Source organism: Pan troglodytes, chromosome 8, assembly GCF_028858775.2.
Source record: "Pan troglodytes isolate AG18354 chromosome 8, NHGRI_mPanTro3-v2.0_pri, whole genome shotgun sequence".
Classification (NCBI taxonomy): domain Eukaryota; kingdom Metazoa; phylum Chordata; class Mammalia; order Primates; family Hominidae; genus Pan; species Pan troglodytes.
The window spans coordinates 46708788-46722475 of NC_072406.2; the positions used below are offsets into that span (position 1 = coordinate 46708788).

At 40.3% G+C, this 13688-nt stretch overlaps 1 long non-coding RNA gene across 1 annotated transcript; it reads right to left on the reverse strand.

The window, feature by feature from the left end:
* Positions 1-234: 234 nt before the first annotated feature.
* LOC100608931 (uncharacterized) lies at positions 235-13174 on the reverse strand. Its single transcript, XR_128213.6, has 3 exons — positions 12676-13174; positions 6235-7834; positions 235-1097 (listed from the first exon to the last, which is right to left on the reverse strand). It is a non-coding gene; the product is annotated as an uncharacterized LOC100608931 (long non-coding RNA).
* Positions 13175-13688: the final 514 nt, after the last annotated feature.

Genomic DNA, 13688 nt, shown 5'->3' on the forward strand with positions numbered 1-13688 from the left:
AGGCTTTTTTCATCTTTAGAAACAATACTTTTGTATATAGAAAGCATTTTATTCCTGTCTCGCCCCCCAGTGAACTATTTGGGAAGGATAAATACTACTTAAGGAAAGATGGCTTGTGATTGCCTTCTCTGAGTCTCACAGTAAAATTATTCCACGTGGTACATGGGGAAGGGAATGTTTACTATATCACTGCCATTTTCAGAGAAATTAAAACAACAACAACAACAACAAAACTCAACCAGAATATCATTGGTCATATTTTTGGAAATCAGGAAATTGTACAAAAACGTTGCTTTAGGAAAATATGTTGTGTGGCAAATTATATCTTCCTTGTTTGACAGACAAGCGATAATAAATTAACAAGCTAGCACGGGGCTGGGAGACCTCTAGAGTGGGAGATGCCTTGTGGACAATGCTTCTATGTCTCCATTTTTTCCTATTTATTTTGTTTCATTCAGAGATTCAAAGAGGGAACAGGTAACAACGCACACAGAGGTAAGCACATTTAAAAAGATATCTGGAATCAATGCATTGTGAAATAAATATAATTGTGCATAGTGTTCTGAAACTCCCTGACAAGAATGACTTAAATTACTCAGTCAAGACCATTAAAGCTTTTTCATGAGGGCAGGACCCCGGACTCTGCAAACTCCCTCCTGCCATAGCAAACAGTTCGAGCTGATGGTTCCCCCTGACAGTCAGAGGTGGTCACTCCCTTTGCTCTACTTCCACACCCAGAAAGCGTTCCCTATTTGTCTGTGGTGAGTTCCATATGTTTCTTGTGGCATCTGCTAGCATTTCCGCTTAAAATAAAAAAGATTGTTTTAATTTCCAACCATATCTGTTCCCATTTGGGGATGTAAGCCATTTTGCAATGCTTTGTCCTTGAAGATTGTGATTTGTTTTGGTTCCCTGTGCAATATCTTGTGTTTTTCTTTAATGCCTTTTTTGAAGAAATATTTGAAAACAATCAGGGGAGGAGGAGCAGCTGCAGCTCAAACACTGCGGTAGATGTTAGACAATGCAAGGCGCTTTTATTTTTCACGTTTTGCTTTTTGTCAAACTTTGCAATAAGGAAGGAAGGGCAGCTTTTGTTCCTTAGACAATCAGAAGGAAAGAAAAAATTGATTATTCCTTGCAGATTATGGGTGGTCAGCAATTATGTAAAAATGGGACAAACATTCAGAAGGGCCCAACTATTCTATCAGCGCAGCTGCACAATGACAACCATATGCTCTGGCCTGAGGGGTTAACTATTACATTGAAACTGATTAGAGTAGTTTATCTTCCTGGGAAACAACTCCATTTAGACTGATCAAGACCAGCATTAGGTGAACACCGATGGGTTAAGATTTTGCTTTACATCCCCCCAACTGCTTTTAGAACAATATCCTGGTTAAAACAACGATTCAATCAGACCTAAATTCACATAGTAACCTTAAGCAAGTGTCTTAATAGCATGAGCTCTAGGTGGCTGTAAGGAATCAGAGAAAGTTAGAAGGCCGGAAACTGTCCATGAAAGGTTTCCATCTCCCTGCTCCACCATGGTAGAGACACAGAATCCTTGGTACATTAGACTAATGGTTCTCAATGGATGCGGGAGATTAACAGTTATCTAGACAGGTTTTTCAGATACCTACCAGGCCCCTGTACTTGCTGTCTTCAATGCCGATATGTCTTTTTGTATGATGAAGCTAATATGTGTGTGTGTGTGTGTCCAGACCAGTTTTATTTTTTTCTCCAGAATTACAAAGTACATGGGTGGGCCCAAACAAAAAGCAGCTTCTGTTCTCATCGATTGATTAACTGACTCATCCATTCATTCCATGACATACCTTCAGACATTGTTTTAAGTATTGGGATATAGTGGTAGGCAAGATATATAAAGGCATTAAATAAATGATATGTACGTAGGTTTATCTTGAACCTAATCTAGGACATCAAGAAAGATGGCAACAATCTCTAAAATAATCAGTGTCATATGGAAATGGTAAAATGATGATCATGTTTATCGTTAATAATAACACCTTACGCTTGTGTACAATTTAATGTTTATAAGATTTCTATTGTTTTGAACTATGATCATGGTGGAGGCCACCTGCCTACATTATATGCGTGAGCATATAATGACTCCCATGGCTAATTCTTATATGTGTATATGTGTGATATTCCTGTGGAAATTACCAATCTCATGAAGGCAGGTACTGTGTCTTTCATTTTTTCATCTTTCCTAGTGATGTGCTCCATTCAAAGCAAGTACTAAAATACTGCCCCTGGATATCGTTTGGATATTTGTTCCCTCCAAATCGTATGTTGAAATTTGACCCCTAGTGTTGGAAGTGGGGCCTGGTGGGAGGTGTTTGTGTCATGGGGGTGGGTCACTCATGAATGGCTTGTTGCCATCTCTGCTTTATGAGTTCCCATGAGAACTGATTGTTAAAAAGGGCCTGGCACCTCCTCCTTTTTCTTTTTCTCCTCTCTTGCTATGTGATGCCTGCTCCCCCTTCACCTTCCACCATGATTAGAAGATCCCTGAGGCCCTCACCAGTAGCAGATGCTGGCACCATGCTTCTTGTACCGCCTTCAGAACTATGAGCCTAATAAACCTCTTTTCTTTATAAGTTACCCAGCCTGAGATATTCTTTTATAGCAAGCTTATCTAACCCACAGCCCACAGGCCACAGGCAACCCAGAATGGCTTTGAATATGGCCCAACACAAATTTGTAAATTTTCTTAAAGCATTATGATTTTTTTTGTGATTTTTTTTTTTTTTTAGCTCATCAGCTATCATTAATTTTAGTATATTTTATGTGTGGCCCAAGACAATTCTTCTTCCAATGTAGCCCAGGGAAGCCAAAAGATTGAACACCCCTGTTTTATAGCAACACAAAGCAGACTAAGACATCCACCATTTATATAGGCCTTAATACTTTTCAAATACTTTTTACAGATTATCTATTTTTATTTTTATACCTTGTTTGTGGATTTTTAATTTTTTTCTTCTTTTTTATTTTTTCTTTTCACTTTTTTGTTTATGAATTTTAAAGATGAGAAATGAGAAGTCCAAAGAAGATACATTATTTATTTACTCAGGATCACATAATTAGCTAGGAAAAAGCCCTATCTCTTTTTTATTTTTATTTATTTATTTTTGGTCTAATGTTTATTTTCATTGTTGTACATGTATGTCAGATTTTTCAGGCATATGATATGTCAGATACATATCAAATATCTATTTATATACTGTGAGGAATAAACTCATTTTGGGGAATTAGGCATGAAAACAGAGAAAATGAGTTGGCTTGATGCACATATCAAGCTGCTTCTCATTGGGCAACCAAGATGGTTGACAATTACGGGAGACGAGGCAGAGATCTGACTGCACAAGAGCTGTAAACACAATGCACTCAGGGCATCCTTCGAATAAGTCATAGGCACATGGAATTTAAATGGGGGGCAAGTTCTACCATCAAAGAATGCATTTCAGGGTGTGGCAGCAAACGGTGCTGTGGAAAATGATAACAGAGCCCAAGTGAAGAAGCTACCCCAGCCTGCCATCCAGCCATGTTCCTTATGCCTTCTTTGGCTTTTCCAAAAATGAAATGTCGATACCATTCTAGGGTTTTCATCTTAATTCATGCTAGAAGCCCTCAAGGCTTGTCATAGAATGTGTCAGTATATTTCCAGAACATGCAGTCTGGGTCAGATTATCAAGCAAGTGGTGTAAAATCAGTTTAAGCTTCCACCAACCCAAGAATTTGCAATGGAAGATAGAACAACTGATTATGTTTCTACCGTTTCTGAACAACCCAAAGTTCCAACTAGACTCAGCCTTATTTGTTAGCAAATGCACACATAGAAAATCACTCTGGGATTCATGTCTTGCTTTTCTACAATTTGACAGCAAGCATCAAACAGCAGCAATGTCAGCCATGGGACATAACTTTTATGCCAATTTCAGCTATGCCCTATAAAGTTTTCTTTTTCTCTCAAATCCATAAGGTCACAAAGACCTTCTCAACTTCAATCACATAACTTAAATGTACAAATTAAAATTCCATTTCCTACATCCCTTCCATTCATAAGAAGCAATTAAAGTAGAGTATCTAATATACTCTATGATCCTGGCAAGGGCATTACTCTTCATATGCCTCAATGGGCTATGCCAAAATATCTCTTTCATTTATTAAAGCCATTTGTGATTGCCACTGACTTTGAGCTGAATGGCATCCCAAGGCCAAATTTGTTTATTCATCCACTTGTTTTTAAAAATAAAAACCACTACAGGAGCCATTGATTGATTAACCTGTAGCAGTTCCTTACATTAAGCATCTTTGTCTGTGTGTCAAAATAAACTACATAGTAAGCCTCTGTAGAATACACAAAGCTGTGCCAGCAGTCACAGGGTAATGATTCTATGGTTTCTGCCTTCTGTTCAGATACCCAGAGTTTGACTGCCTATGGCCATGCAGCCTCAGAAATCATTGGATACTATCAAGCTGGGCTGCCTTGGAAGGAATAGGAACCCACCTGCCCATCCTCCCTGAGCTGCTTGTCTTTGCAGGCTAGGACACAGAGGAGGCATCTATAATGAGATGGAGGCCCAGGGAAGGAGATTTATGGTTTTACTGTGCTGGAGGCAAGAAAATGTATACTGATTTTTCTATTTTGCAGGTCCTTTCTCTCTCTCTCTCTCTCTCTCTCACGCGCGCACACACACACACACACACACACACACACACATTTGGCAGGCCTTTTCACATATATGTGTGTATATATATATATATATATATTATATGATATAATTTTTTTAGACAGGGTCTCTCTTCATTGCCTGGGCTGGAGTGCCATGGCACGATCTCGGCTCACTGAAACTTCTACCTCCCAAGTTCAAGTGATTTTTGTGCCTCAGCCTCCAACATAGCTGGGACTACAGAAGCGTGCTACCACTCACGACTAATTTTTGTATTTTTAGTAGAGACGGGGTTTCACCATGTTGGACAGGCTGGTCTCGAAATCCTGACCTCATGGGATCCATCCGCCTTGGCCTCCCAAAGTGCTGGGATTACAGATGTGAGCCACCGTGCCTGGCCCCTTTTACATATATTATCATACTTATTTCCCATAACAATGTTATGGGAAATATGTATTATTATTATTACACATATGTGTAATATTATATTATTACACATATGTGTAAAATATGTATTATCATTATTCCACTTTGCTGATAAAGAAACCAAGTCTCAGAAAGTAACTTGGCCAAAGTCATGAAGCTAGTAAGCTGTAAAGTTGAAAAGACTGAAACCCAAGTCTAGCTTACTCCAGTCTCTTTCTACTCTAACAAGTTTCATGTAAATGCAATAGAATTCCTGAGTCAAAGAAAGCATTTATATACATAGTACAAGAGCAACATCACACCTCTAAGATAGCACCTGCAAGCACAATGCAAAATGTCAATAAAGTGGAGACGTGTGTGGTCTTCCAATGTTGTCTTGGATTGTTAGAGGGAAAAAAATCATGTCATTGTATATTTCCTTAAGCTCCAAATGTCAGGAGATAATAAAAAACACTGTATTTGAGAGATGTGGTCACTTAGAGTCCTGTACTTTACAGTGAGTCTCCAAAAGCTTGCCTAAAGTGGAGCCCACTTGATAACTCAAGCAGAAACTGCCCAGCTTCTGAGAACCTTCAAAATGGGTCTAATGATAATTTTTTGAACGTATTTTTTTATTAAAATATCCTTAAAATATTATTCATATAGGTTGGGTGAAGGGGCTCACACTTGTAATCCTAGCACTTTGGGAAGCCAAGGCAGAAGCATTGCTTAAGGCCAGGAGATCAAGACCTGCCTGGGCAACATGTGAGAACCTGTCTCTACAAAAAAAAAAAAAAAAAAAAAAAAAATTGTTTAAAATTAACTGGGCGTGGTGACATGTGTCTGTGGTCATAACTACTTGGAAGGCAGGGACAGGAGGATTGTTTGAGCTCGGGAGTTGAGGTTGCAGTGAGTGAGCTATGATTTTGCCACTGTATTCCAGCCTGGGTGATAGACTGAGAACTTGTCTCTAAAAATAAAAATTAAAAAATATTCATTATATAGGAAATCTACTAGATTTTATGTCTTAAGAAAAGTGATCATATCTAATTTACCTTTAAATTTTCAATGTATCTTGGTGTATAGTGGGTGTTTATTAAGTTGAGAGAAGGAATATTAGCCAAGAGAAACTTACCTTTGGAGAATTGATGTGGTATCAGCTGGCTCGACTGGTTCAGCCTCTACTGGAGGCCCACCAGCTAGGTAAATTAAGCACAAAATCACATAGCCCCACTCCACCGTGGAAGAGGTTAACATTGTCCTGGAGAGAGACATGTTTTTTAAAATGCACACTACATACCAAATACTCAGATATCAAAAAAGTGTAACTGAGCTCATTATACTTGAGGTATCTTCTTGGCTCACAATGATTCCTCCTTCTCAGGGAAATGATCAGGAAATGCCCAGATCTTTTCTTTGGAGAAAGCAGTTGTGTCCCTATAATACACCTTGTCCCCTTGGCTGGAAATAATTCATGCAAGATTGAGCAGTTGGGCAACCAAAGCTAAACTGAGTCGATCAGATTCTTCTCTGTGGGAAATCAGAATTTTCAATCAAGTTTCTCATGGGGAGGGGCTCTTGCAGCTGAATAGTATTAGTAGCTATGGTCTAGAAAGACTTATGTTGTCTTGTTGCTGAAGTCACTGGAGCTGCCCTTTTTCTTCCCTCTGAAATTTTGTTTGTTCAATTCTTTTTGGATCTTATGATATATCCCACTGTCCTTCCAATAAATTCCAGTTCTTGCTTGAGTTACTCAGAGTGGGTTTCCATTACTTGTAGCCAAACAAAACTTAAATGATTCAGAAGTGCAGATGGATGGCTCTAGGAATTGATGTAGCGAGAACTAAGCAAGTTGAATTGAGAAAGAAGACAAATGCGTGAAGCTGAGCATAGGAAAGAAGAAACATTTTTAAAGTACGACAGAGTAGGAAAAGCATTCCAAAGTGGTGGAATGACCCAAGTAAAATGTAGAAAATTGGGACTCAGTGGGTCCATCGAGAATGGGGAGCAAAGCTCCCTGGCTGGAGAAACATAGGATCCATGCCAACACTCAGGAGAAGTTTCAATGATGGAGGAGGCTGGCCAGATGTTCAGGTTAAATTTAAGGGTGTTGTTTCAGAGTTTTGGGGTTTCTTTTTTGGCCTGGGGCTTTATGAAGTAACATTCCATTTCTATAGGTGGAGACCACAGTAACTTTGTGCTGCAGTTTCGCATCTCAGAACATGGCAGATTTTGCTGTATGAAAGGGTATTTAATGTAGAAAGTCTTGAGTAGAACTTTAAGTTCAACAGACGTTTAGGGATAAGCGGCCCTGGTGGTTGTCACTGGGCACCTGAACCCCACCTGCAGCACAGTATGGCCTGGTGCTCTGACAAGGTCTTCCATGGCATAGCTCTGAATCTCCAGATCCTCTCTGGTGGGTGAGATGAGCCAAGGACTGGGTGGGGCTGTCATGGTCAAACTCAACACCTTCCTCAACAGGAGAAGAAGACTTAAGCCACACGCAAGCAAAATTCTAAGAAATTACTTGATTTTTAGTTTTCTTCTGAAAGATGCAGACCAAGCATTTTGTTTGCCCTGGGTGACAGATGTGTCCAGCCCATCTCGGTGTCAGGACGAGGGTGTGACATCATGATTACAGGAACCATGACTTCCAAGCCCATCAGGGATCTCATTTCTTCAGATCATCATCCGTCCACTGCTGCAGCTTCTGGGTTCAGCCTTAGTGCCATCAGCTGGGAAGGGAGTAACAGGATTTTGTTAATTGTACTGTTAAACTTAGTGGAAGCAAAGTTAGATATATTTCACATAAGAAAGTCTTAGTTCCAAGACCCAATTTTCACAAACCAAGTTAGTAAATATCACAAACCCCACAAATTAGAATCCAGCATAGTTCTTTTGCCATTTCTGATCACATCTTCTATTCAGTAAAGTCTTCCAAGGCATCCTTTGAACACTCCCAGTAAACTTTCTTAACCTAAGGGGCTAGAGGTGAGAAGGTAATTTCAATTGTGGTGGCTGCATTTGACTAGTTGGATTGTATGAAATTAAAAGTTGGGATTTTATGAAATTAAAAGTTGAGACTGATATAAAATATTGCTCACCACATTAAAAGCACTTAAATAAAAGGATAATGCATATTTTTAAGGTGATAAACAACTATTTTTTTCCAGTGGGTTTCTAGGAATGTAAGTTTCACCAAAGACTAAAATTTTGTTTTATAAATTTAAGGGCTAAATAAAACATATACCCCAAACTCCAGTCCAGGCTCCATTCTGGCCTGAAAGGACTTAACTAATAGCTTTTTAATTGCATAATTTTACATTTTTTCTTTTTGTTAGAGGCAGAAGTGGAGCACAGAAGCAGCCCCGGAAAGTCTTCTCTCCTAATATTTGCAAAATTTCTGACAGTCTCCCAAGAGGGCATCAGATAAGTTCTATGAAATGTCCAGTGTACTGTGGGATACCTATCCTCACCCAAACCTTATTTTTTTTAAAGGTTTATCTATTCCTAGTCTCGAGTTTCATGCTGGGTTTTTGCAATGACTGCAGAAATACAGCAATAATCTTTGCCTAAACCTCTGAAGAAAATATTAAGTATATAAAGCAGAATCATGAATAATAACAGCTCTTACACAACCAGTAGATCTTAATAACACATATGCCTCATCACCGGCTTTCCAAAACCATTCCCATTTGGAGTTTGTCTTTTGATATTACTGCTTTGAGAACCAAAATTTCTCTGAGCTCCCTTTGTAAGATTAATTAAAATGGACATATCTTCGAAGCACAGATAAGACTGAATTTCTTTAATATAAGTGTTTGTCATGGCAACATTTTCTATAATGTAACTGTGACACCTTGCTTTATTTCTTTAAATATTAAACAAACAAATAAGGGAAGCAAGCAGACTCTTAGAGAAGAAAAGAAATGGTACCAGCTCCATTTTTTATGGCTAAGATATTAAGTGACCACTCTGTGGTGGTATAAAAGTGGCACTAAATAGAAAAGACAATGGCCAGGCACAGTAGCTCATGCCTGTAATCCCAACACTGTGGGAGGCCAAGGTGGATGGATTGCTTGAGCCCAGGAGTTCAAGACCAGCCTGGGAAAATGGTGAAACCCCATCTCTACTAAGAATACAAAAAATTAGCCAGGCATGGTAGTGCACACCTGTAGTTCCAGCTACTCCAGAGGCTAAGGTGAGAGGATGGCTTGAGCCCAGGAGGCTGCAGTGATCTGAGTTCATACCACTGTACTCCAACCTTGGTGACAGAGTGAGACCCTGTCTTAAAAAAAAAAAAAAGACATGACAAGACTGGCATCAGTAAACCAGGTTCACCAGTAATAATCAACACAGAAAAAAGTACTTTCTGAAGACCATGATTGCCAAATCATTGTGGGCAAGACAAAGTTAACACTTCAAATACCTTACCTGGGGAGCAGGAACTGACATGGGCAATGTTAATTATGAAATACATGACAGATAATAAGTTATTTCTGAAGATGAAGTTGTTTCTTTAGATTAGAATATTTGGAAAAGGCTTAGAGAAGGAAAGAATGAGATATTCAAATTTAAATATTATACGGAAAGTCAAAGAGAAATAGAGAGATCATTCAAGAAAAATGCAAGACCCATTTATCAGAGAGTGAATAAACCATACAGACTCAACTGTTTACTTAACAATTTTGTGTGTATATATATATATATTTTTTTTTTCTTTCTTTTATTTTTACAGTGGAGCAACCATAGCTCACTGGAGCCTTGACCTTCCAGGCTCAAGCAACCCTCTCACCACAGCCTCCTGAATAGCTGAAACTGCAGGTACATGCCACCTCACCCGGCTAATTTTTAAAATTCTTTTGTAGAGACAAGGTCTCACTATGTTGCCCAAGCTGGCCTTGAACTCCTGGGCTCAAACGACCCTCCCACCTTGGGCTCCTGAAGTGCTGGGATTACAGGCACGAGCCATCACTCTCAGCCTTCAAGAATTATACAAATGCCAGCTTCCTTCCAGTAATGAGCTAAGTGCAAAAATGAGGGCAGTCCTAGGCCTCAGGTAGCTTTCAATCCAATGGCGGGAAACACACACACACAGAAAAAAACAATACAACAGAAAACAGAGGCATGGCTAGGGCATTAGAGAAGCACAGAGAAGGAGAAGAGTAAGTAGGATTATTTTAGGCAGAGAGGGCCACATTGAAAAGGTATAGAGGTGTTAGAGAGCATGGACCAGTCATGAACTCAAAGTAATGACATCTTCCTGGTGCATGGGGCAGATCGAGAGAAATGAGACAGCACCAATCACAAAGGCCTTGTACATCATGCTCAGGATATCAGACTTCACACAATAGGTTATGACGAAACACCAACAGATTTTGGAAAAGAAAGGGCTTGATCATACTTCATGTTATACAGATGGCACTGGCAGCAGAATGAAAGCCTCAGGGTGGCTGGTCATTCTAAAGGCATGGAAACTAGCTAGGAGACCTGAAGAGCAGTCAGGTGTCTACAAGGGTATTGACACTGGGGTTGGAGAAGAAAGGAGAGACTCAAGAGATATTTAATTGGAATAAAAAATGGCCAGACTTTGATGACTTACCTGAGAGTGTCTGTTGGAAGTTAGGGAAAGGTAGCATTCTAATATGACTGTGAAGTCTGTGGCTTGCAAGATATCACTAAACAAAATGTGGGAGTAAAGCATGGTGAACAACCAGTTTGAGGAGAAAGATCATGAGTTCAGGCTTGGAAACGCTAAGATGGGAGTGCCTGAGATGCCCCATTGGAGAAGTCTGGTGGAGTTGGAGCATGTAACTGGAACTCAGGGGGGCCTTCTCAGATGGAGACGGAGATTACAGAAATAGGCTCTGGGGCATTACATAGAGTTGTGATCATGGTTGAGATCATCCAGGAAATTGAAAGAGAGGATTGCTGAGGACAGGTCTTATCAACATTCACCCTGGAATAGAGGATGCATTACATGAGAAACAAACTAAAAAGAAGCATTAGAGAAGTAGAGAGAAAACCAAGAGAGAACAATATCATGAAATCCAAGAGAAGAAAGCTTCTGAAATGACAGGGTGGTCAACAGCCTAAAACCCTTTGAAGAATCCAGGGTCTAAACGTGTGAGATCTTAGAAAGCACCTGGTCTCATTCCTCCAATGCATTTATTAGGAAATGAAGACCAAGAGACGGGAAGGCGCCTGCCCACAATCACACTGTCAATGAGGAGGGAGCTGACTAGCAGGCAGATGCCCTGACGCCCTGCTGCGCAGCTTCGGCTTTATCCAGCTGCACTTTTGGTTTGACTGAACCCAGATTTCGCAGAGGGAAGTAGCGGGAGATAATCCTTAGAAAGGTAGGTCAGGGCCAGGCAGCAAAATTGCTAAACTAGGGGGCTTAAATGTTATTCGGAGGAACAGGGTACTCACTAAAGAGCTTTGAGCAGAAAAGTTATTCTAATCACAGAGATACTTGGGGAAATCTTAGGTGGGAGTTTTCAGGGGTATTGTTAATATTTTGCTCAGATAAGTCACAAATTAAGCAATTATGTGAACCCCTCCCCCCAAATAATTGTGAGTTGTAGTGACTAAAACTCCTTAATTATATTATAAATTAATAACCAATGAATAAGAAAAAAACTCAATTAAAAATGAAGTCACCTATTGCTTAGGTTCATGAGATCATCTTAAAATGATCTAGAAATAAAATGAAAAGTGCTGTGAGATTTGGAACCACCCTAGGTATCATGTCCAGCTCTGGGGAGGGGGTGGGGGGTGGGCCTGAGTACACTGCAGCCTCAGGTATCCACGATTTCATAACTCTATTAGGACCAATGATTAAGGCCATATGAGGACGTATTATTTTATGTGATTTCTCCTTCTTCCTCTTTTTCCCCTGTACATATACATTTCTTAAAAAGGTGAATAAAAAATGATCCCTATGCCTTTGGAAGAATGCCTTGGGAGAGATGCCCATGCCAGGGACCAGCTTTCTCTGAGTTGCCAATCCTATTGCCAAAGGCCTTCCAACCAGAGTGACTCTATCTTGAGCAGGGGCTAGGCAAAATGAGGCTGAGACCTACTGAGGTGCATTCCGAGGAGGTTAGGCATTCTAAGTCACAGGAAGAGACAGAAGGCCGGCACAAGATACAGGTCACAAAGACCTTGCTGTAAAACAGGTTGCAATAAAGAAGTCAGTCAAAATCCACCAAAAACAAGATGGTGATGAAAGTGACCTCTGGTAGTCCTCGTTGCTCATTATATGCTAATTATAATGTATTAGCTGCTAAAAGACACCCCCGCCAGCACCATGACAGTTTACAAATGCCATGGCAACATCAGGAAGTTACCCTATACGGTCTAAAAACTGGAGGACCCCTCAGTTTCAAGGAAATCCCCACCCCTTTCTCAGAAAACTCGTGAATGATCCACCCCTTGTTTAGCATATAATCAAGAAATAACCATAAAAATAGGCAGCCGGCAGCCCTCAGGGCTGCTCTGCCTATGGAATAGCCATTCTTTTGTTTCTTTACTTTTCTAATAAACTTGCTTTCACTTTATTCTATAGACTCACCCTGAATTTTTTCTTGCACGAGATCCAAGAACCCTCTCTTGGGGTCTGGATCAGGATCCCTTTCCGGTACCACTATGACCTGGCTGCACACGGTCCCCCTGAAGCCACAGGTTGAGCTATGTCAGGTCCCAAAGACACAGGGGCCCCAGCAACTTCATCCTCTCTCTTTCCCCTCGGAGCTTCAAAACTTTGAGGTTCTCAAATGCCTAGATAATGGTTTGCCTCATAGGTGACAGTACACTGGTAGGTAGAAATTGACCTGACCCTACTGAAACCCCAAAGTCCCATGAGCCCTGAAGTCTGATTCGGTGGTTCATTGCAAAGACTAACATCAAGCGAGGGAACACAGAAAAATGTCACAAACAGTGCTTGAAATTGATTTGAGGGTCAGAGCAACCTGAACTTCTGACCCTGACTTTTAACCTCCTCACATCTTGCTCTCCGTCTCTGCTGTTACGATGATAGTGCACACTCTGTGCAGAAAAGACAGCTCCACTTTACACGTACCCAGGCAGAATACTACAGTGGGCCTGTTGCCGGGCAACCACAGCTAGAACACTTTGTTTCCGGAGCATTTTGAGAATGATTACACTTGCGGGGTTGGGTTGGGTTGGTTGGGTTTTTTTATTATTATTATTAGTATTATTCTTTCTTTCTTTCCTGTGGTACCTATTCCTGGATGTTGTAAATATTCATCTGAGTTTTGCATAGATGAGGGGAAGACGTTATTTAAATGAGTTTGGGAGGGTAATTTGCTCGGGTGCATCACTACCCTCTTTTATGCTTTGCAGGCAGCCTGCTGCAGAAGGAGAGAAAGCGCTTTTGTGACCATTATTGACTTAGATGACAATGCTATGCTGGCTTGTTTCAGTTACATAGAACAATGGGAGCAGAAAAAAGACACTTTAGCTAAGGCATTTAGTAAATTGTTAGTAAATGGGGAAGATACAAAAGCCCCAGCTAAGTCATCAGGCATATTTCCTTGCTAAGGTGGCTGCAGTTACTCTCCTGGC